Source organism: Bubalus kerabau, chromosome X (assembly GCF_029407905.1).
Source record: "Bubalus kerabau isolate K-KA32 ecotype Philippines breed swamp buffalo chromosome X, PCC_UOA_SB_1v2, whole genome shotgun sequence".
NCBI classification, from domain to species: Eukaryota; Metazoa; Chordata; class Mammalia; order Artiodactyla; family Bovidae; genus Bubalus; species Bubalus kerabau.
In genome coordinates, this window is record NC_073647.1 from 112,580,919 (window position 1) to 112,606,101 (window position 25,183).

Genomic DNA, 25,183 nt, shown 5'->3' on the forward strand with positions numbered 1-25,183 from the left:
CACTTTAACTGAGAATTATATGTAATTCTAACTTTTTTTTTCTCTCAGCATAAGAATTATACTTTTTTCTCATTTTTCAGTGGTCATCTTTGAATTTGTACTATACATTTACAAGTAACCCAATAATTCTATACCATTTCATGGGTACTGTAAGCACCTTTTAACAGATTATTGCCAATTTCTGCCTTATGTCCCTTATAACATTGTTGTCATTCATTTCACATATCTATAAGTTATAATCACCAAAATATTCCTCTTATTATTCTGAACAAACTATTAACTGTTAGCTCATTAAAAAATTAAAAAAAAAATAAAATAATTTCATTTATCCCTTCTCTAACATTCTTCCTTTATGATGTTCAAGTTCCTGGCCTGTATCATTTTTCCTTCTCTCTGAAAAGTTTTTAATAGTTCTTTCATGAGAAGTTTACTGGTAACAAATTACTTTATTTTTTGTCTGTTTGAAAAAAGTCCTTATGTATCCTTCACATTTGAAGAATAATTTCCCTAGAGTACAGACTTCTAGCTTGGCATTTTTTTTTCTTTCAATACTAAATATTTTATTCCATTATCTTTTTGTTTTCTTCGTTGCTGAAGAGAATTCCAGCATAATTCTTATTCTCTTTCCTCTGTACATAGTGTTTTTTTTTTTCCCCCCTCCTCTGGCTTCTTTCAAGATTCTTTGGTGTTTATCATGCATGCTGTTTTCTAGATCTGATTTAGATTCTATTATTAATTTTTTTGGAAATTCTTAGTCATTATTGGGTCAAATATTTCATTTGTTCCTTTCTCTTTTCCTTCTCCTTCTGGTAGTCTCATTACATATGTGTTATATCTTTTCTAATTATCCCACTTGAATATTCTTTTTCATTTCTTTATCTCTTTTCACTTCAGTTTTAGAAGTTTCTTTTGACATTTCATTAAGTTTACTTACTCTTTTCTTGGCTGTTTCTAATCTATTGATGAGCCCATGAAAAGCATCTTTCATTTCTGTTACAGTGTTTTAAGATTTCTAGTATTTCTCTTTTACTCTCCCTTGGAGTTTCTATCTCTCTGTTTACATTACCCATCTGTTCTTACATGTTGTCCACTAAGCCATGAGAACCCTTAGAATATTAATTATAGTTATTTTAAATTCTGATAATTCCAAGATTTCTGACATATCTGAGTCTGGTTCTGATGCTTGCTCTGTCTCTTTAAACTGTGTGGGTATTTTCTTTAAGTATGTTTTAACTGAAAGCCAGGCATGATGTACTAAAAGGAGTAATGTTTCCCATGGAGGTTTCTGCTTCTGGTCTTCTGTTTGAATAAGTTGTGATTCTCTGTTCATTTTTCTCCCCAGTTTGGGGACAGCAGTTTGTCGTGTGATACCAGTTTTATGATGAATCTAAGAAGAGTTGCTGATTTCCAGTTTGTTCAGCTTTTTTTTTTTTTTTTTTTTATGTTAGGGTAACAGTGATGTCTTCCAAGCTCCTTACATGCTCATCTAAGAACTGAATTTTATGAAGTCTCCATTCTTTTTTTAATCTATAATCATGATTTTACACCAGTTAACCCACCAAAAATATTCATCAAGGTCACCAATGGCCTCTGAGATTTGATACATTATTAATATTCTCTTCCATGTCTTCATCCTTCTTTTCTTTATCCTTTTTTTCTGGCCTGGAATCATGCTCATGTCTCCATTCTATAAGACCCTTTTTTAGCAAAGGGGTCTCTCTGTAACTACTTCTTTCTTTCCTAACAAACTTCTCAAAAGAGTAGTTTATGCTCACTCTCTGGAGATAGCTTTATCTGTCAGGAACTTTTCAGTTAAGTTTCCACTCAGACTCCTTCACTGAAAGTTCATTTGCTAAAGTCAACAATGACTTCACTCATTGTTGTGTCATATGGACATATTTAATTCTTCGTCTATTGAGCCTACATGAAACTCCATTCCTTTGGCTTCCAAGAGACCACTCTCTCTTGTGTTTTTTTTTTTTTCCCCCTTGTACTTCAGACCATTACTTCTGCTCTTTGTCTGACCTATACATATTATAGTCCCCTTTGAGTTCCATCTTTGGCCATCTTTCATGTCATTCTATACATATTTCCTTGGTGATCCCATCTTCTCCCATGATTTTAAATCAACACGAAGTAACAATTCCAAATGATTTTTCTCCAGACCAAATAACTTCTGGTTTCCAGATCTGGATATATATTCTATAAATAGCCATCTTGAACTGAATATCTAATAGGTGTATTATACTCTGAATGTCTCAAAATATATTTAATATTATTTTCTGTCTCCACTGGTTGCAATTTTAGTGATAACACCATCACCCACCATCCACCCAGTCACCATGCCTGAAAGGCATCTTAGAATTCTCCTTATCCTTTATGCCCCATGTTTAGTCAGTCATCAGCCCCCTTTTTTCCTTCTAAATGCCCTTCTGATATATATTCTCTCCTGTATATAACTATTGCCACTCTTGTGTTCAGATACTCATCTTTTCTCATATGAATTGCTAGCTATAAGAGCCTTGCTTCTGATCTGATTTCTACATTGCTGCCAGGATGAGGTTTCAAAAACACAAATATGACCACATTAGTCTTTAGTGCAAATGCCTTATGTACCTCAAGTTTCCTTAAGGAGTTAACAAATTTCTTCACCTGGCATACAGAACTTTTAGATCTAGTCCCTGTCTGTCTCTCTAGCCTACTTCCTGACTCCTTCTCCACTCCCACTTTAGATTGGCTCCTTGTTTCAGTGTATTCTCAATTGTACTTGGAATGTTGTTCCTTTCTCTACTCCCTGCTGAATTCCTTCTTGTCTTTCAAAACTTAAGCATACTGATTGAGGCTTATGTATTGACTCTTCTATAAAAAGAGTCTCCGTTTGTTGCCTTCCATCTCCTAGACAAAGATCACTCCCTTTACTGTAGCAATTCTATATATGTTATTCATAAGGATATAGCTACACACACCAACCTAGCTTTTTATTTCCTGTTTTACATGTGTATTTTTTCTGTATTAAGATTGAATACTCTTTGAGGGTAAAGAGCATGCTTAGGCATCTTGAATTCCATAACACTTGGTACAGTGCCTGGCATATATTAGATGCTCAAGAAATATTTGTCAAATGGGTAGATGAATGCAGGGTTTGTGCCTTATTTCCCCAGAAACACCTAACTCCATAATTTGAAAGTAGCAGGTGCTTAATAAATGTTGAGTGAAGGAACCTTTGAAAATTTGGTTCTAGTTGTCTCCCAGGTGTATCTTTCTGAAACTGGGAACTCCGATTGCTCCAGGCTCTAGTCATGCCTCTGTTTTGACATTTATCATAGGCTGTCTTGTGTTACAGCAAGTTGGGTCCATGTTTGTGTATTCTTAAGAAATTGTAAATTCCTGGGGGTTCAGGGCCGTATACATTCTTCTTCTACTTTCCCATAACATGCTTGGCACAGGATTTGATACATAGTAGGTATTCAATAAAATATTATTGAATTAAATCTAGCTTTAGTTATTTGTATTTTCTCTGGTATGTGACTCTGGGATACAGTGAGTCTCAAGATACCTGGGATGCAATGAGTCTCAAGGAAACTTAGCTTCTTTCCTTGGGCCCATGGCTGTACCATCTTCCCAATAGATCAGCAGTCTTCAAAATTAGTTACATTTGCAGGAAGTTTCCCATGGCAGTTGCCTTGTCTCTCCTAATCTATCCTTGCCAAAAAAGAATGGACTATACTTTGGCTTGGGTATATTTGTTTCTTCCCTTAGCCTCCATACCTTTACCACAGTTTCAGTACCCTTCATTTTCTGTTTTAGAGAGAAGGCCATAGGGGTAGGAGGTCTTCAGTTTCCTTCCCTTCCCTTCTCCAACCATATTCAGTGCTATGGTGTGAGTGTTTGTGTCCCCCCAAAGTTTATAAGTTGGGGTCCTGATCTACCTAAGGTGATGGTGTTGGGAGGTGGGATCTTTGGGAGATGATTAGATCATGAGAGTGGAGCCCTATTGATTGGGATTAGTACTCTTATAAAAGAAGCCTTAGAGGGATTCCTCACCCCTTCTACCATGTGAAGATACAACAAGAAGTTGGTGACCTGGAAGAGGGCTCTCTCCTGACCATATTAGCACTTTGATCTTGAACTTTGCAGCCTCCAAAACTGTGAGAAATCAATTTATGCAGTTTATAAGCTACCCTGTCTTTGGTATTTTGTTATAGGCGTCTGAATGGACTAAGACAGTTACTTTCCTCTCTCCAACCAAACTCAGTTAGTTCATCTGTGGCAGTATAGAGTAATGGTTAAGAGTGTGGGTTCTTGCTTTCTTGACGTTCCTTGCCACTTATCTGTGCAGTCATAGATAAGTTTAGCTAACCTCTTTGAGCCCAATTTACACATATATGAAGTGGAACTAACAATAACACTTATCTTATAGGATTATTATGAGGATTAAATAAGATAACGTATGTAGAATATAACACAGCACTTAGCATCTTTTCTCTTTGTTCCCTCTTTTGGGTTGGAACATATCCCATAGATAGCTGTTGTTAGGGTCAGTGGATTGATTGACCAAGACTCTGGGAATTATTGTGTCTGGCAGTGAAATATATCCTGTTCTTTAGATTTATGTATATGCATTTTAATTTGTTATAAAAAAATATTAAGCCCTTGAACTCTTGGCCATTTATTCCACAGAAATGGAAAATTATTTTCATTCAGAAACTTGTCCATGAATGTTCTTTATTTGTAATAGCCCCAAACTGGAAACTACCTACATGTCCTTCAGTGAATAAGTGATTAGACATATTTTGGTGCATCCATACAATTGGAATACCGCTCATCAATAAAAAGAAACACAGTATTAATATATGCAAAACTTGGATGGATATTAAGCAAATTATGTTGAGTGAAAAGAACCAATCTCAAATGTTATACCATGAATAATTCTCTGTTTCCAGAACTATTTTTTTTTTTTTTCAAAATAACATTGTGGGGATTGAGAACATATTGGATTACTGTTTGCTAAGAGTTAAGGATAGGTAGATGGAGAAGGGTGAGTGTGACTATAATGGAATAGCATGAGGGCATCTTGTGTTTTATATTGATTGTGGTGGTAGTTATACAAAGCTATACATGTGATAGAATTGCATAAAGCTACACACACAGTATATAATTATAGAATGTGTACATGCTGTACATGAATAGGTACATTTATAACTGGTTCAATCTGGATATGGTCTCGATTGAAGCAATGCCAGTTTCCTAAAGTTGATGTTTATTGTGATTGCAAGATGTTAAATTGACAGAGACTGGGTGAAAGATTCATGGAAACTTTGTAACAGTGAGAATACTGGACCACAGGACTATGGGATCATACTTATATATGATCTTGATAATGTTTCCATATTGCTTTCTAAAAGTGATACAGCATTGCAATCAGCAATGTATAATTATACTAGTTTTACCACCATCTTGCCAACATAAGGTATTTTGCAAGTTTCATTAGTGCAAAATTGTGGTTCCATATCACTTTAAATTATCACATCTGTCATTACTAGTGAGAGCTTCCCTGTTGGCTCAGTGATGAAGAACCTGCCTGTGCAGGAGATGCAAGTTTGATCCCTGGGTCGGGAAGATCTGGAGATGGAAATGGCAAGACACCCCAGTATTCTTGCCTGGGAAATACCATGGACAGGGGAGCCTGGTGGGCTGTAGTGCATGGAGTCGCAAAAGAGTCGATGTGACTTGGCAACTAAATAATATTATTAGTGAAATTGAACTATTCAAGTTTTTATTTCCCCTTGTGTGAGTTATCTGTTCATATTATTTTTCTACTGTTTCTGTTAAGGTTGTTATGCTTTTCTTATAAATGCCAAGGTGTTATTTATATTTTACAGGAATGTAAAATAATGAGAATATCTTTGATATCAATAATTATGATATTCTTCTTATTAAAACACAGAATTGTAAGAAAAACAATCAAGTACCCAGTAGATAAATGGCAATACTGTTCATAAATGTCTCTAGGAAAAGAGGTGATACCATCTCTCTGTCACCCCTTTTAGCCATATATATTTTTTCTGCATGGTAATCTTTCACAAGACAAAACATGGTCCACTGGAGAAGGCAATGGCAAACGCCTTCAGTATTCTTGCCTTAGAACCTCATAAACACTATGAAAAAGCGAAAAGATATGACACTGAAAGATGAACTCCCCAGGTCAGTAAGTGCCCAGGATGCTACTGGAGAAGAGTGGAGAAATAACTCCAGAAAGAATGAAGAGATGGAGCCAAAGCAAAAACAAAGCCCAGTTGTGCATGTGACTGGTGATGGAAGTAAAGTCCAATGCTGTGAAGAACAATACTGCATGGGAACCTGGAATGTTAGGTCCATGAATCAAGGGAAATTGGAAGTGGTCAAACAGGAATAGCAAGAGTGAAATTGACAGTTTAGGAATCAGTGAACTAAAATGGACTGGAATGGATGAATTTAATTCAGGCGATGATTATATCTACTACTGTGGGCAAGAATCCCATGGAAGAAATGGAGTAGCCCTCATAGTCAATAAGAGTCCAAAATGCAGTACTTGGTTGCAATCTCAAAAATGACACAATGACCTCTGTCTGCTTCCAAGGCAAACCGTTCAGTATCACAGTAATCCAAGTCTATACCACAACCAGCAATCCTGAAGAAGCTGAAGTTGAATAGTTCTATGAAGACCTTCTAGAACTAACACCAAAAAAGATGTCCTTTTCATCATACAGGACTGGAATGCAAAAGTAGGAAGTCAAGGGAAACCTGGAGTAACAGGCAAATTTGGCCTTGGAGTACAAAATGAAGTGGGGCAAACGCTAACAGACCTCAAGCTGCCTGTGGCTCAGATCATGAACTCCTTATTGCCAAATTCAGACTTAAACTGAAGAAAGTAGGGAAAACCACCAGACCATTCAGGTCTGACCTAAATCAAATCCCTTACAATTATACAGTGGAAGGGACAAATTCAAGGTATTAGATCTGATAGAAAGAGTGCCTGAAGAACTATGGATGGAGGTTCATGACATTGTACAGGAAGCAGTGATCAAGACCATCTGCAAGAAAAAGAAATGCAAAAAAGGCAAAATGGTTGTCTGAGGAGGCCTTACAAATAGCTGAGAAAAGAAGAGAAGCTAAAGGCAAAGGAGGAAAGGAAAGATATACCCATTGAAATGGAGAGTTCCAAAGAATAGCATGGAGAGATAAGAAAACCTTCCTCAGTGATCAATGCAAAGAAATAGAGGAAAACAACAGAATGGAAAGATTAGAGATATCTTCAAGGAATTAGAGATAGCAAGGAACATTTCATGCAAACATGGGCACAAAAAAGGAATGAATTGGTATGGATCTAACAGAAGCAGAAGATATTAAGAAGAGGTGGCAAGAATACACATAAGAAATACACAAAAAATATCTTCATGATCCAGATAACCATGATGGTGTAATCACTCACCTAGAACCAGACATCCTGGAATGTGAAATCAAGTGGGCCTTAGGAAGCATCACTACAAACAATGCTAGTGGAAGTGATAGAATTCTAGTTGAGCTATTTCAAATCCTGAAGGATGATGCTGTGAAAGTGCTGCACTCAATATGCTAGCAAACTTGGAAAACTCAGCAATGCCCACAGGACTAGAAAACATCAGTTTTCATTCCAATCCCAAAGAAAGGCAATGCCAAAGAATGTTCAAATTACCACACAATTGCACTCATCTCACACACTAGCAAAGTAATCTCAAAATTCTCCAAGCCAGGCTTCAACAGTACATGAACCCTGAACTTCCAGATGTTCAAGCTGGGTTTAGAAAAGGCAGAGGAACCAGAGATCAAATTGCCAACATTGATAAAGCAAGAGAGTTCCAGAAAAACATCTACTTCTGCTTCATTGACTATGCCAAAGCCTTTGACTGTGTGGGTCACAGCAAACTGTGGAAAATTCTTAGAGATAGGAATACCAGACCACCTTACCTGGCTCCTGAAAGATCTGTATGTAGGTCAAGTAGCAACAGTTAGAACTGGACATGGAACAACAGACTGGCTCCAAATTGGCAAGGAGTACCTCAAGGATGTTTATTGTCACCCTGCTTAATTATCTTATATGCAGAGTACATAATGTAAAATCCTGGGCTGGATGAAGCACAAGCTGGCATCAAAATTGCTGGGAGAAACATCAATAACCTCAGATAAGCAGGTGACACCACCCTTATGGCAGAAAGCAAAGAAGAACTAAAGAGTCTCTTGATGAAAGTGAAAGAGGAGAGTGAAAATGTAGGCTTCAAAGTCAACATTCAAAATACTAAGATCATGGCATCTGGTGCCATCACTTCATGACAAAGAAATGGGGAAACAATGGAAACAGTGACAAACTTTATTGTTTTTGGCTCCAAAATCACTGCAGATGGTGAATGCAACCATGAAATTAAAAGACACTTTCTCCTTGGAAGAAAAGCCATGACCAACCTTGGCAGCATATTAAAAGCAGAGACATTACTTTGCCATCAAATGTCCATCTAGTCAAAGCTATAGTTTCTTCCAGTAGCCATTTTTGAATGTGAGAGTTGGACTATAAAGAAAGCTGAGCATCAAAGAATTGATGCTTTTGAACTGCGGTGTTGGAGAAGACTCTTGAGAGTCCCTTGGACTGCAAGGAGATCCAACCAGTCCCTCCTAAAGGAAATCAGTCCCAAATATCCATTGGAAGGACTGATGCTGAAGCTGAAGCTCCAATACTTTGGCCACCTGATGTGAAGAACTCAGTCATTGAAAAGACCCTGATGCTGGAAAAGATTGAAGGAAGGAGGAGAAGGTGACGACAGAGGATGAGATGGTTGGATTTTGTCACTGATTTGATGGACATGAGTTTGAGCAAGATCTTGGAACTGATGATGGACAGGGAAGCCTAGCAGCTGCAGTCCATGGGATCATATAGGGTCAGACATGACTGAGCAACTGAACTGAAATGAATTTTTCACATTGTTCTAATTTTGGCATTGGTTAAACAGCTGATCTATGAGTCTGAATAGAGTGACAACCACACAAAAAACCCATGCCTATGTACCTTGGACTGAATGTGGGTCACTGGTGTGCACGGGTGCTGGGAACTGGAGCATGGGGATTGGAGAACAATCCTAGGATGAGGACTGCTGTTGAGTGTGGGGATTTGGCTTGAAGGAAAGGGAGGAGAAAATCTGCAACAGGAGATAATCTCCCTTTGGATACAAACTGGGCAGTCATGGAAGCAGAGCACTACTGTTGAATCACATGGAACAGATGGAGCCACCTCTGCAGCCTCTGTCTCCCTACACTGAAGCACTGGCAGCTGCACAGTAGAGAAGGAGCATCCAGGGCAGTCCTGCTCTTGTGGCCAATGGCTTCGTTGCAAAACTGGCACCACCAGGGTCATCACAATCCGAGCAGCCATGCCACCTCCATACCCTATCCTCGCTGGAGCAAACCCAAATCCTTCAGAGCAGCCTCAGGAGCAGCTCCTGTGAATGACTCCAATGCAGATATAGGGATAAAGCCACAATTGAGCCCCAGGGGCAAAGTGACTAATGAAGCATATAAAAAACCATCCATGGAATGTAAAAGGACAATTAGTGTTCCTACAAAAGAAACTGCTCTAGCTCTGGCAGACATAGAGATTGGTGAGAAGCACAGGCAGGAGTAGAATCAGATTAGGGTCTGAGCTGTCCCCACAGGGCCCACTGCAGGTACAGAGACCAGCCCTCCACAGCATTGGAAGGCCTTGTAGGGAGGTGGAGATGGGTTGTGGTTCACAGCAGAAGCAAGGGCGGTGACAGCTGAGATCCTAGGAAAATATTTATTACTTTTTATGTTTTGGTTCATTCTCTTGTTTGTTTTGCTTTTAATCTCTTCTTTCTCTTGTTGCAGTTGTTATTATTATCTCTATTAAGGCTTTTTGGATTTTGTAAATCATACTTTTTGTTTCTTTTATATATTTTTACTACTTTGGCTTTCTGCTATTCTGTGTCTTTTTTAAAACATATAGATCTCTTGTTTCTATACCTCTCTTTCAGCTTGGCTTTTCTGTTTTTTTTTTTTTTTTTTTTACCATTTTTGGCTGTTTCCCTTGTTTTCTTGGCTTTATTCCTCTGTTGGTGCTCTGCTTCGGTTTTGTTTTCTGTTTTGTGTTTCAGTTAGTTTTGTTTTTAATTAGTTTATTTCATTTTTTATTTCTTTTGTTGGTTGAATTGCTCTCTTATGGTTTGTTTTGTTTCATCTCTTTTAGTTTCTTGTGTATGTGTATTTGTTTTTGTTTCTGTTTCAGTGATACTGCTTTTACCATTTGTGTTCTATGATTTTTGTTTCCTTTTTAAAAATCCCTTTTATTATCATGGCTTGTAGTATCTTGGTTCCCCAACCAGAAGTTGGCCCTGAACCTGTTGAATGGAGAGCTGAGTCCAGGATGTTAGATTATCAGAAAAGTTCTGACCCCAGGGAGTATTAATTGATGAGAAATCCCATGAATGCCTCCATCTGAATCCAAGATCAGCACCACCCAACTGCTTGCAGCACCCAACACGAGATGCCTCACCCAAATGACAAGCAAGACTGGAACACAAACCCAATCATCAGCATACAGACTGCCCATTGTTACTACAAAACGCATCACCTCACACAATCCTGCCCATTAGAGGAAAAAGCTCATCTCCATGCATCAGAAGGAAGGCACAAGCCCCTCTCAACATAAAGCCTGTGCAAGCCACTGGACAAACCTCACCCACGAGGGGCAGAGAACAGAAGCAAGAAGAACTGTGATACTACAGCCTGGGGATAGGAGACCCCAAATATAATAACTCAGACAAAATGAAAAGACAGAAATATTGTGAGGATGAAGGAACAAGGTTAAAAACCCACAAGACCAAATAAATGAAAAGGAAATAGGCAAGCTACCTGAAAAAGAATTCAGATAATGATAGTAAATATATCTAAAACCTTGAAAATAGAATGGAAGAAATGCAAGAATCAATTAACACATTTAATATGACCTAGAAGAAATAAAGAATAAACAGAGATAAACAACACAGTTACTGAAATTAGAAATACTCTAGAAGGAATCAATAGCAGAATAACTGAGGTAGAAAAATTGATAAGTGAGCTAGATGGTAGAATTGTGAAAATAACTGCTGAAGAGCAGAATAAAGAAAAAATGAATGAAAATAATTGAGGACAGTCTCAGACTTTTGGGACAGTATTAAATGTACCAACATTAAAATTATAGGCATCTCAGAAGAAGAGAAAGAGAAAGGATCTGGAAAATCTTTCAAGAGATTATAGATGAAAACTTTCCTACCATGGGAAAGGGAATAGTCAATCAAATTTGGGAAGCACAGAGTCTGATAAACCCAAGGAGAAACATGCCCAGGCACATATTGATGAAACTAACAAAATTTAAACACAAATAAAAAATATTAAAAGCAGTAAGGGAAATGCAGCAAATTACATACAAGTGAATCCCCATAAGGTTAACAGCTGATTTTTCAGCAGAAACTCTACAGGCCAGAAGGGAGTGGCAGAATATATTTAAAGTAATGGAAGGGAAAAACCTAAACAAGATTACACAGCAAGGATCTCATTCAAAGTTGATGGAGAAATCAAAAGCTTTACAGACAAGCAAGAGTTAACAGAATTCCTCACCACCAAACCAGCTTTACAACAAATGTTAAAGGGACTTTTCTAGGCAAGAAACAGAAGAGAAAGAACAGACCTACAGAAACAACCAAGAAAAATTAAGAAAATGCCAACAGGAACATATATGTAAATAATTAATTTAAATGTAAGTGGATTAAATACTATGAGCAATTATATGCCAATAAAATGGAAAACTGGGAAGAAATAGATATATTCTTAGAAAAGTACAATATTCCAAGACTGAAACAGGAAGAAATAGAAAGTAAGAATAGACCAGTCACAAGCATTGAAATAAAAACTGTGATGAAAAATTTTCCAACAAACAAATCCTAGGGACAGATGATTTCATAGGTGAATTCTATCAAATATTTAGAGAAGAGCTAACACCTATCCTTCTCAAACTCTTCCAAACATTTGCAGAGAGAGGGACAATCCCAGTCATTCTACAAGACCTCTGTCATTCTGATAACAAAACCAAAGATATCACAACAAAAATTACAGGCCAGTGTAACCGATGAACACTGATGCAAAACTCCTCCACAAAGTATTTGCAAACAGAATCAAACAGCAAATTAAAAGGATCAGACACCATGATTAAGTGGAGTTTATCCTAGGGATGCAAGGATTATTCAGTATACACAAATCAATCAATGTTACACACAATGTTCAATTAACAGATTGAAAGATAAAACCCATATGATCATCTCAATAGATGCAGAAAAAGCTTTTGACAAAATTCACCACCCATTTATGATAAAAACAAAAAACAAAAAAAACTCCAGAAAATGGGCATAGAAGGAACCAACCTAAATCTAATGTACACTATATAAAGGCAAACCCACAGCAACCATTATTCTGAATGTTGAAAAACTGAAACCATTTCCTCTAAGATCATGAAGAAGACAAAGGTGCCCTCTCTTGCCACTGTTATTTAATGTAGTTTTGGAATTCTTAGCCAGGGTAGTCAGAGAAGAAAAATGAATTTAAAAATCCAAATTGGAAAAGAAGAAGTAAAACTTTCACTATTTACAGATGACATGATAGTATACATCAGTTCAGTTCAGTCGCTCAGTCGTGTCTGACTCTTTGCGACCCCATGAATCGCAGCATGCCAGGCCTCCCTGTTCATCACCAACTCCCGGAGTTCACCCAGACTCATGCCCATCGAGTCAGTGATGCCATAGAAAGCCCTAAAAATGCCACCCCAAAATTACTAGAGCTAATCAATGAATTAAGTAAAGTCCAAGGATTCAAAATTAATACACAGAAGTCCCTTGCATTCCTATACACTAACAATGAAAAATCAGAAAGAGAAATTAAGGAAACATCATTGCAATAAAAATAATAAAACACCTAAAATAAAACTACTTAAAGAGACAAAAGGTCTGTATGCAGAAAACTATAAGACACTGATAAAGGAAATCAAATATAACATAAACAGATGGAGAGATATACCATGTTCTTGGATTGGAAGAATCAATATTGTGAAAATGACCCTACTAAGCAAAGTAATGTATAGGTTGATTGCAGTCTCTATCAAATTACCAATGGCATTTTTCATAGAATACACACACGCACAAAAATACAATTTATATGAAAACACAAATACCCCTGAATAACCAAAGTAATCTTGAGAAAGAAAAACAGCTGGAAGAATCAACCTTCCTGATTTCAGACTAGATAGAAAGCCCAGAGATAAACCCATGCACCTATGGGCAACTTATCTTTGGCAAAGGAGGCACGAATAGACAATACATAAATGATAGCCTCTTCCATAAGTAGTGCTGGGAAAATTGGAGAGCTACATGTGAAAGAATGAAATTAGAACACTTCCTAATACCATACACAAAAAGAAACTCAAAATGGATTAAAGAGCTATATGTAAGGCCAGACACTCTAAAACTTTTGGAGGAAAACATAGGCAGAACATTCTTTGATATAAGTTGCAGCAAGATCCTCTTTGACCCACCACCTGTGCTGTGCTCTGCTTAGTCGCTCAGTCGTGTCTGACTCTGCGACCCCATGGACTGTAGCCTGCCAGGCACCTCTGTCCATGGGGATTCTCCAGGCAAGATTACTGGAGTGGGTTGCCATGCACTCCTCCAAGAGATCTTCCCAATCCAGGGAGCAAACCCAGGTCTCCTGCATTGCAGGAGGATTCTTTACCATCTGAGCCACCATGGAAGCCCAAGCCACCTCCTCAGTTCAGTTCAGTTCAGTCGCTCAGTCATGTCCTACTCTTTGCGACCCCATGAATTGCAGCACGCCTGGTCTCCCTGTCCAATCACCAACTCCTGGAGTTCACCTAAACCCATGTCCATCTAGTCTGTGATGCCATCAAGCCATCTCGTCCTCTGTCATCCCCTTCTTCTCCTGCCCCCAATCCCTCCCCGCATCAGAGTCTTTTCCAATAAGTCAACTTTTCGCATGAGGTGGCCAAAATATTGGAGTTTCAGTTTAGCATCAGTCCTTTCAATGAACACCTTGGATTGATCTCCTTTAGAATGGACTGGTTGGATCTCCTTGCAGTCCAAGGGACTCTCAAGAGTCTTCTCCAACTCTCACATCCATACATGACCACTAGAAAAACCATAGCCTTGACTAGACAAACCTTTGTTGGCAAAGTAATAGCTCTGCTTTTGAATATGCTATCTAAGTTGGTCATAACTTTCCAAGGAGTAAGCGTCTTTTAATTTCATGGCTGCAGTCACCATCTGCAGTGATTTTGGAGCCCCCCAAAATAAAGTCTGACATTGTTTCCACTGTTTCCCCATCTATTTCCTATGAAGTAACGGGACCAGATGCCATGATCTTCGTTTTCTGAATGTTGAGCTTTAAGCCAACTTTTTCACTCTCCTCTTTCATTTCATCAAGTGGCTTTTTAGTTCCTCTTCACTTTCTGCCATAAGGGTGGTGTCATCTGCATATCTGAGGTTATTGATATTTCTCCCAGCAATCTTGATTCCAGCTTATGCTTCTTCCAGCCCAGCGTTTCTCATGATGTACTCTGCATAGAAGTTAGATAAGCAGGGTGACAATATATAGCCTTCTCCAAGCCAAGCTTAAGAAATACGTGAACCGTGAACTTCCAGATGTTCAAGCTGGTTTTAGAAAAGGCAGAGGAACCAGAGATCGAATTGCCAACATCCGCTGGATCATCAAAAAAGGAAGAGAGTTCCAGAAAAACATATATTTCTGCTTTATTGACTATGCCAAAGCTTTTAATTTTATGGATCACAATAAACTGTGGAAAATTCTGAAAGAGATGGGAATACCAGACCACCTGACCTGCCTCTTGAGAAACCTATATGCAGGTCAGGAAGCAACAGTTAGAACTGGACGTGAAACCCACCTCCTAGAGTAATGGAAATAAAAACAAAAATAATCACATGTACAGCACAGGAAACCATAAACAAGATAAGATAACCTTCAGAATGGGATAAAGTAATTGTAGATGAAGCAACTGAGAGAGGATTAATCTCTAAAATGTACAAGCAGCTAATGCAGCTCAATATCAGAAAATCTACCCAATCAAAAAATGGGCAGAAGACCTAAGCAGACATTTCTTCAAAGAGGACTCACAGATGGCCGAGAAACACATGGAAAGATGTTCAACACTGCTCATTATTAGAGAAATCCAAATCAAAGCTACAGTGAGATATCACCTCACACTGATCAGAATTATCGTCATCAAAAAATCTACAAACAATAAATGCTGGAGAGGATGTGGGGAAAAGGGGACCTTCTTTCACTGTTGATAGGTATGTAAAGTGATACAACCACTATGGGACACAATATGAGATTCGTTAATAATTAGGAATAAATTTACCTTATGACCCAGCAATCCTTATACTGGGCATACACACTGAGAAAACCATAATTCAAAAAGACGCATGTACCCCAGTGTTCATAGCAGCACTATTTATAATAGCTAGAACAGATGTGAAAGTTGTACCATAAAGAAGGCTGCGTGTCAAAAAATTGATGCTTTCAAAGTGTGGTGCTGGAGAAGACTCTTGAGAGTCCTTTGGACAACAAGGAGATCAAACCAGTCAATCGTAAAGGAAATCATCCCTGAATATTCATTGGAAGGACTGATACTGAAGCTGAAGTTCTAACATAACACTTTGGCCCCCTGATGTGAAGAGCTGACTCATTGGAAAAGATCCTGATCCTGGGAAAGATTGAGGGCAAGAGGAGAAGGGGCGACTAAGGATGAGATGTTTGGATGACATAATTGACTCAATGGACATGAGTTTGAGCAACCTCTGGGAGACAGTGAAGTGTCGACAGGAAAGCCTGGTATGCTGCAGTGCATGGGGTCACAAAGAGTTGGACATGACTGCATGACTGAACAACAATAAAAACATGAAAGAGAACTAATGTCCATTGACTGATAAATGGATAAAGAAGCTGTGGTGCATATATACAATGGAATATTGCACAACCATAAAAAGGTTAGAATTTGGGACAGTTCTACTGAGATGGATAAACCTAGAGCCTGTTATACAGAGTGAAGTAAGTTAGAAACAGAAAATCAAATATTGTTTATTAACCCATATACATGGAATCTCGAAAAATTGTACTGATGAACCTATTTGCAGAGCAGGACTAGAGAAACATATGTAGAGAACAGACTTGTGGACACAGCAGGGGAAGGAGAAGCTGGGATTAATCGGAAGAGTAACACTAAATATGTATACTACCATGTGTAAAACAGATAACTAGTGGGGAGTAGCTGTATAGCACAGGGAACTCAGCTCAGTACTCTGTGATGACCTAGAGAGGTAGGATAGGGAGATTCGAGGGAGGCTTAAGAGGGAGGGGATATATGTATATGTAGAGTTTATTCATGTTGCTGTACAACAGAAACCAACACAGCTTTGTAAAGCAGTTATCCTCCAGTTAAACATAAATTTCAAAAAAAGAGCATTGGGCTAGGAATTTTATGTTGATGTGGTCTCAGGCATTTCTCCTTTTATCCCATTGTAAATGAAAGTCACAATGCCTAAGGATGTAGAGGTACAAATGTTAAAAATGAGTTCAACCATGAGTGCGGATGAATTAAAGAGGCCAACATTATAGAATACCTTTTAAGTGTCTAAAAGTTTATTTTCCATAATTTTAAAAAGGAAACATGGCTTTTCGTTTGTCTCTGTTTTTCAACCTCAGATATATAGAACTGAGTTAATTACGTGTACCTCACTCATGGTGTGTTACCATCATTGATTAATGCCAGACCATCTTTCATTTATCATCATTCCTTGGAGATATTGTTCCAGACCACAGCAATGAAATTAGTATCACAATAAAGCAAGTCACATTTATCTTTTTTTGCTTCTCAGTGCATGTAAAATTTTGTTTATATTATATTTTAGTCTACTAAGTGTGTGATAAAGCATTATATGTAATAAAATAATGTATATACCTTAATTTAAATATACTTTATTATTTAAAGGGCTTCCCTATAGCTCAGTTGGTAAAGAATCCTCCTGCAATGCAGGAGACCCTGGTTTGATTCCTGGATCAGGAAGATCCACTGGAGAAGGGAGAGGCTATCCACTCCAATATTCTTGGGCTTCCCTTGTGGCTCAGTGGGTAAAGAATCTGCCTGCACTGTGGGAGACCTGGGTTCGATCCCTGGGTTGAGAAGATCACCTGGAGAAGGAAAAGGCTACCCACTCCAGTATTCTGGCCTGGAGAGTTCCATGGTCTGTATAGTCCATGGGATTACAAAGAGTTGGACATGACTGAGTGACTTTCACTTTCACTTTATTATTTAAAAATTGCTAGACATCATCTGAGCCTTCAGCAATTTGTAATTTTCTTGCCTTGGTGTTGGTGGCTGCTGACTGATCAGGGTTGCTGAAGGTTGGAGTGGCTTTGGTAATTTCTTAAAATAAGACAACAATGAAATTTGCCACACTGATTGACTCTTTCTTTCATGAACAATTTCTCTGTAGCTTATAGTGCTATTTGACAGCATTTTATACACTTTAGAACTTCTTTCACAAGTAGAGTCAACCCTCTCAAGTCCTGCTGCTGCTAATCATTGTTTATGATTACAGCAAATCCTTTGCTGTAATTTCAAGAATCTTCATAGTTCCTTCACCAAGAGTAAATTCCATCTCCAGAAACCACATTTTTTGCTCATCCATAAGACACATCTCCCTCGTTAAAGTTTTATTGTGAGATTGCAGCAATTTAGTCACATTTTTGGGTATAATTTTTCTCTTTTATTGAAGAATAGTTAATTTACAATATTGTGTTAGTTTTTAGCGTATTTCAAAGTGATTCAATTATACACACACACAATTATATATATATACAGTCTTTTTCAAATTTTTTTACACTGTAAGTTATTACAAGATATTGAGTATAGTTCCATATGCTATACAGCAGGTCCTTGTTTACCTATTTTCTATATAGTGATGTGTATATGTTAATGCCAAACTCCTAATTTGTCTCTCCTCCTCTCCCACTATCCCACTGTCCCTTTTGGTAATCATAAGTTTGTTTTCTATTTCTGAGTCGATTTCTATGTTGAAAATACATTCATTTGTATCATACAAGTGATATCGTGTAATATGTGTCTTTCTATGACTTACTTCACTTAATATAATAATTCAGTCACATCTTTAGCCTCCACTTCAAATTCTAGTTTTCTTGATATTTCCATCACTTTTGAAGACTGATCCTTTTAAAGTCATTTATGATGATTAACTTCCAAACTCCTGATAATGTTGATATTTTGTACTCTTCCCATGAATAATGAATGTCCTTAGTGGTACCTAGAATAGTGAATCCTTTCCAGAAGGATTTACACTTACTTTGAACATATCCATCAGGGAAATCACTGTCTATGGCAGCTATAACCTTACAAAATATCTCTCTTAAATAATAAACTCTAAAAATCAGAATGACTTCTTGATATATGGGCTGCAGAAGGGATGTTGTGTTAGCAAGCTTAAAACAACATGAATCATGTACACATTCTCTTGGTTGACCGGGTGCAATTTTAGTGAGTAATAATATATTTTTTGAGACTGTTTTATATTAAACAGCCAAGCATAACTGCAACACAATTTTAAATGTTTGAAAATTATGTCACAGAGTTGCAAAATGTCTATGTATTACTATTACATATTCATACAGCTAAAGCCATCAAATCTTACACCAGTACAAACATAAGATTATTCCATCATTAGCTTAAAGTTTAATAACCATAAACTATATTAGTGGATCTCTTTTCCTTTTTAACATTTTAATATTACTTCTGATACTGGTTTCCTTATCAAATGGAATCTACAAAGTAAATTTAAAAAAATGAAATCTTAACTGACTAAAACGCTGTAAACCAGTAGTTGTGTTTACAGAAAATTCTGGGAGTAGTATGATAAAATACTGAGACAGCATCAATTAGTATACATGTAAAATTTTCCCATTTTGTTCATGATTTTGATACTAATACACTCTTAAGGGACTTTGCCAAGTTGATCTGCTAGATATTAAACCTGAGACCAAACTTTATTTTCTTCCAAGTGTGGTTTATATAAGGCTAGCCAAACTTAATTCACTTTCTTATATAGTCCCCCCACAATCTAATCTGTGCTAGAGATAACAGAAATCTTGAGTAAAACATTTGGAGTTGGTTACAAGTACTTAACAAGTACTTTTCCCAAACTATTTATATTTTTCCTCAAAATTTTCTATTTCAAACAAACAACCAGAGCTCACCTTTTTAGATACCACGTAGGTTATTTTGTGCAAAGGAAGTTTTAAACAACAAATCTTCCCAATATGATAATTCAAAGAAAAATCTTCATTTTTAGAGTCTCCATTTTCAGTTGATTAAAGAGAAACCAACTATCCTATCTTACTACTAAACATAACAAATAAGCCCTAACTAAGAAAGTATTTTATTTTGGTTAATTTTTAGCAGTTAGAAGTTCTGCTTCCTCTCCTAGATGAGTAACTACTGAAATTACTTTTTATAAATGTGAAACCATTTTTTTCCATAGAGGAAGGAAAACGGGAAGAAAGCAAAAAGAGATGAGGCACACAGTGGTGGACAGGGTACATAAAGGTGTGCATTCAGTATGATTTTGGTCACTTTGTTGCAACAAGGTGTTTATTTTCTTGTGTCTATAGTAAAATAGAAAGCTAAACCTATAAATAAAAGCAAATTTGATATAACATTCATTTTCAAGTCATAAATATATGCATTTCTAATTGTAAACTCTCTACAATGCATTTGCATGTTTTCATAGACTAACATAATATACAAACTCATAGAAGTCTTCTGTTATGCTTTTAATTTTTCCCAGATCTGACATCTTTATAAATACTCAGTGAAGCCACAAACAGTAGTCCTATAACTTTTGGAATCTATCCAAGTTTTAAAGGAAAAAAGATCAGCAGCAATTCCATAAAGACATAATGGATATCAGTCCCTTACTTTCTTTTGCTTTTTCTGTCAGTTGTTTGAAAAACATTAGAATCTTTCATGAAGTTTTCTATATATTGTTTAAGAACTGGATTTTATGATTTTAGCTTCATGTTTTCTTCCCTAACTGTATCTACTATTGCAGAGAGGTCTTCAAGTGTGTGTTGGGAATCCAACCCTTAATTAATAAGTAATTTTTTCCCTCTAATTCCACCTAATTTTCAGCATCAGCTGCATCTATGTCAGCATTCATCATCTTAAGCAACAAATTTTCAGGTCTTGGATACAGAATTCTTGATGAGTGGTCTGCCGTTTCAGGTGCTAGTAGGGGAAGGAATTAGGAGAACACCTCAGGCCTGGACACTTGGAACAACTGGCACCTGAGCAAATATTTTGAAAGGAATCTTTTTCTGAATAGTAGGTCTCAACAGTAGGTTTAAAATATTCAGTGAACCATGTTGTAAACGGATGTGGTGTTGTCCAGGTTTTTTTGTTTGTTTGTTTGTTTGTTTGTTTTTCCATTTATAGAGCATGGAGTATACTTAGCATAATGCTTAAGGGCCCTAGGATTTTCAGAATTTTAAATGAACACTGACTTCAATGTAAAATCACCAGCTGCATTAGGTCCTAACAAGAGAGTCAATATGTTCTTTGAAATCTGAAGCCAGGCACTGACTTTTTTCTAGCTCTGAAGGTTCTAGATAGCATCATTGCCAGAATACAGCCCCAGCAACCAGGGAATCAGCCTGAAGGGGTGAGCGGTGTTGGTGGATGATGATGTAGCCTCTGACTCATAGTACGGAACTACATGTTTATTTCAAGCTTCAGGTTTTCTTTTATACTTTGACAAAAGCATTAGGTCAGAGGTTTGACATTTTTAGTTTGCCCCACCCAGATTTACTGTCTCCAGAAATCACTGTTGTCCTGCAGAGTTCCTGCTTCAGCAATTCTCTCAGAATTGGCTTTACTATCTATTATCTACTTTTTCTTATGTGTCCTATACTTAACTTGTGATTACATTGTAACTCATGCCACATTCCTCAGTTTATTTCTTATCTTTCTAAATCCTGTTTGCCCCTAGCATCTTAAGATCACTATCTCCTAAAAAGGCTTCTAGCTATTCTTAATTATTCCTAAACCCTAAACTCAGCAAACTTCTTTTGCCATAAATATTTCCCTCACAAACAGGTCTCAGATAATAATCCTTCCCATGGCCTCAGGCTGCGGTCCATGTGCTCATCCTGGGACATTCTTTGTAAAGATCCTTGAACAAATGTCAATGGTTATTTTATAGATTATTTTCTGGGCACAGCTGCAGAAGACTTTGTGCTTTCTCATGCTTCTCTCAAGCACCTTAACATTCTTTCCAGCCAACTCAACCAAAGAAAGGAAAGAACAAGTCAGAATCACAAGGCCTAACTCCTTCATCCTGGGACCGTGCCTGCGAGATGAGGAGAGGGGGTTGGGGCCATGCCTTCATTTTGTCATTAATGCCTAACATGGCTCCTGACACATCATCTTCCAAAATAAGACTTTCATCTACATTGAAGATCTATCATTTAGTGTAGCCACCTTTATTTATTATTTTAGCTAGGTCTTCTGGATAATTTGTTGTATCTTCTATTAATACATTTACACTTGCTGCTTTACCTTGTACTTTTATGTTGTGGAGAACAAATTTGGGAAACTCAGCAGTGACAAGAGGAGTGAAAAAGGTCAGTTTTCATTCCAATCCCAAAGAAAGGCATTGCCAAGGAATGCTCAAACTACCACAAAATTGCACTCATCTCACAAGCTAGTAAAGTCATGCTCAAAATTCTCCAAGGCAGGCTTCAACAGTATATGAACTGTGAATTTCCAGATGTTCAAGCTGGATTTAGAAAAGGTAGAGGAACCATAGGTCAAATTGACAACATCCATTGGATCATAGAAAAAACAAGAGAGTTCCAGAAAAACACCTACTTCTCTTTTATTGACTACACCAAAGCCTTTGACTGTGTGGATCACGAAAAACTGTGGAAAATTCTTAAAGAGATGGGAATACTAAACCACCTTACCTGCTCCTGAAAAATCTGTATGCAGGTGAAGAAGCAATAGTTGCAACCAGACATTGAACAGCAGATTGGTTGCAAATTGGAAAAGGAGTATGTCAAAGCTGTATATTGTTCCCCTGCTTATTTAACTTATATGCAGAGTACATCATGTGAAATGCCAGGCTGGATGAAGCACAAGCTGGAATCACGATTGCCAGGAGAAATATCAATAACTTCACATATGCAGATGACACCACTCTTATGGCAGAAAGTGAAGAAGAACTGAAGATCCTCTTGATGAAAGTGAAAGAAGAGATTGAAAAAGCTGACTTAAAACTCAATATATAAAAACTAAGGTCATGGCTTGTGGTACCATCACTTCATGGCAAATAGATGAGGAAACAATGGAAAAAGTGACATACTTTATATTCTCGGATCCCAAAATCACTTCAGATGGTGACTGCAGTCATGAAATTAAAAGAAGCTTGCTCCTTGGAAGAAAACGTATGACCAACCTAGACAGCATATTAAAAAGCAGAAACATTACTTTCTGACAAAAGTCCATCTAGTCAAAGCTATGGTTTTTCCAGTAGTCATATATGGATATGAGAGTTGGAGTATAAAGAAAGCTGAGTGCCAAAGAATTGATGGTTTTGAACTGTGGTGTTGGAGAAGTCTCTTGAGTGTCTCTTGGATTGCAAGGAGATCCAACCAGTCCATCCTAAAAGGAAATCAGTCCTGAATATTCATTGGAAGGACTGATGCTGAAGCTGAAGCTCCAATACTTTGGCCACATGATGGGAAGAACTGACTCATTTTAAAAGACCCTCATGATGGGAAATACTGAAGGCAGGAGGAGACAGGGGCGACAGAGGATGAGATGGTTGGATGGCATCACTGACTCAATGGATATGAGTTTGAGCAAGCTCCAGCAGTTGGTGATAGACAGGGAAGTCTGGCGTGCTGTGGTCCATGGGGTCGCAAAGGGTCGGACACGACTGAGCAACTGAGTTCAACTGAATATTTGAATATATCCTTCAAAACATGATGGAATTGCATGAATTTGTATTTATGTAACTAGTGATATCTTCAGTATTTCATTCTGCTTCTTATTTTTTCACTAAGCCATGTATTTTTTGCATCTATTTATGTTTCTATGTGTACCTCTAACCTATTGCTCCTTTTCTTGTTGTTTGGTTATTAACTTGTGTCCTACTCTTCGGGACTCCATGAACTATAGTATGCCAGGCTCCTCTGTCCTCCAGTGTCTCCTGGAGTTTGCTCAAATTCATGTCCATTGAGTCGGTGATGCTATCTAAGGACCTCATCCTCTGCCGTCCCCTTCTCCTTTTGCCTTCTGTGTTTCCCACCATCAGAGTCTTCCAATGAGTTGGCTCTTCGCATCAGGTGGCCCAAGTATTGGAGCTTCAACTGCACAAACAGTCCTTCCAATGAATATTTAAGTTTGATTTCCTGTAGGATTGACTGGTTTGATTTCCTTGCTGTCCAGGAGACTCTCAAGAGTTTTCTTCAGCACCACAAGCAGAAGACATCAATTCTTTGGTACTCGGCTTTCTTTATGGACCAACTCTCACATACATACATGACTACTGGAAAAGCCATAGCTTTTATTATATGGACCTTGGTTGGCAAAGTGATGACTCTGCTTTTTAACATCCTGTTGTGGGTTTGTCATAGCTTTCCATCCAAGGAGCAAGGGTCTTTTAATTTCATGGCTGCAGTCACTATCCACAGGGATTTTGGAGCCCAAGAAAAGAAAACCTGTCTGCTTCACCTTTTTCCTCTTCTTTTTGGCATGAAGAGATGGGACCAGATGCCATGATCTTAGTTTTTGAATGTTGTGTTTTAAGCCAGCTTTTTCACTCTCTTCTTTCACCCTCATCAAGAGACTCTTTTGTTCCTCTTCACTTTTTGCCGTTAGAGTGGTATCATCTGCATATCTGAGGTTATTGATATTTGTTCCGGCAATCTTGATTTCAGTTTGTGAAGCATTTTGCACAGATGTACTCTGCTTAAGTTAAATAAGCAGGGTGACAGTATACAGCCTTGACGTACTACTTTCCCAATTTTGAACCAGTCCATGTCCAGTTGTAACTTGCTTCTTCACCCTCATACAGGTTTCTCAGGAGACAGGTAATGTGGTCTGATACTCCCATCTCTTTTAGAATTTTCCAGTTTGTTTTCATCCACACAGTCAAAGGCCTTAGTTTAGTCAATGAAGCCTGATGAAATGAATACATTTTTGAAAATACACTGTTGATTCACTAAATAATTTTATTTGAATTTTTGCATCTATATTTCATACGTGAAATTGTATAAATTTTCATCTCTTATAGTTGTCTGTTTGGTTTTAGAATGAGAATTATGCTAGCCTCATAAATAAGACTAACTGTCATTGTTTTTCTAACACTGAAATCAATTGGATAAGATAGTTTGTTTCAGGAAAGTTTGGTAGATTTAACTAGCAAATCCCTCTGGACCTGAGGGATTTTCCTTGAAATGTTTTCACTTCATGTAAGTTTTTCAATGTATTAGCATATTGTTCATAATACTCTCATTTAAAGAATTTTGTTACATTGTTTTTCCTTTTACAATCTGTATTTTGTGTATTTGCCTCTTCCATTTTTTTTTTTTCTTGACCAGTCTTCTCAAAGATCTATTAACCTTTTTAGATAATTAAACTCTAATTTTGTTCATGTTTTCTGTTGTTTTATTTTTGGTGTGTGTGTGTATGTGGGGGTGATTATCTGCTTATTTCTGTGATTTGTCTTTTTTCTCTGTTCTTTTGCTTTCTTCATTGTATTGGATGATTAACTAGTTTATTAATATTTCTTGTTTAATAATAAGTGTACTTAAAGCTGTACATTTCCTTCTTAGTTCTGCTTCAATTGTATCCCACAATTTTTCATTTGTTGTGTTTTTATTATTTTTCAATTTTAAATATTTATGAATTCATTTATGGTTTGCTTTTAACCCAAGGTTTATTTAATAATTTTGTTTCTTAATATAT

The 25,183-nt window shown here is 37.3% G+C and overlaps 1 protein-coding gene and 1 pseudogene across 5 annotated transcripts in view; one reads left to right on the forward strand and one right to left on the reverse strand.

The window, feature by feature from the left end:
• MTMR8 (myotubularin related protein 8) overlaps positions 1-25,183 on the forward strand; it is a 226,315-nt gene that overhangs the window by 28,027 nt on the left and 173,105 nt on the right. The gene's annotated exons all lie outside the window — the stretch shown is intronic.
• LOC129640261 (short coiled-coil protein B-like) lies at positions 20,128-20,375 on the reverse strand (annotated as a pseudogene).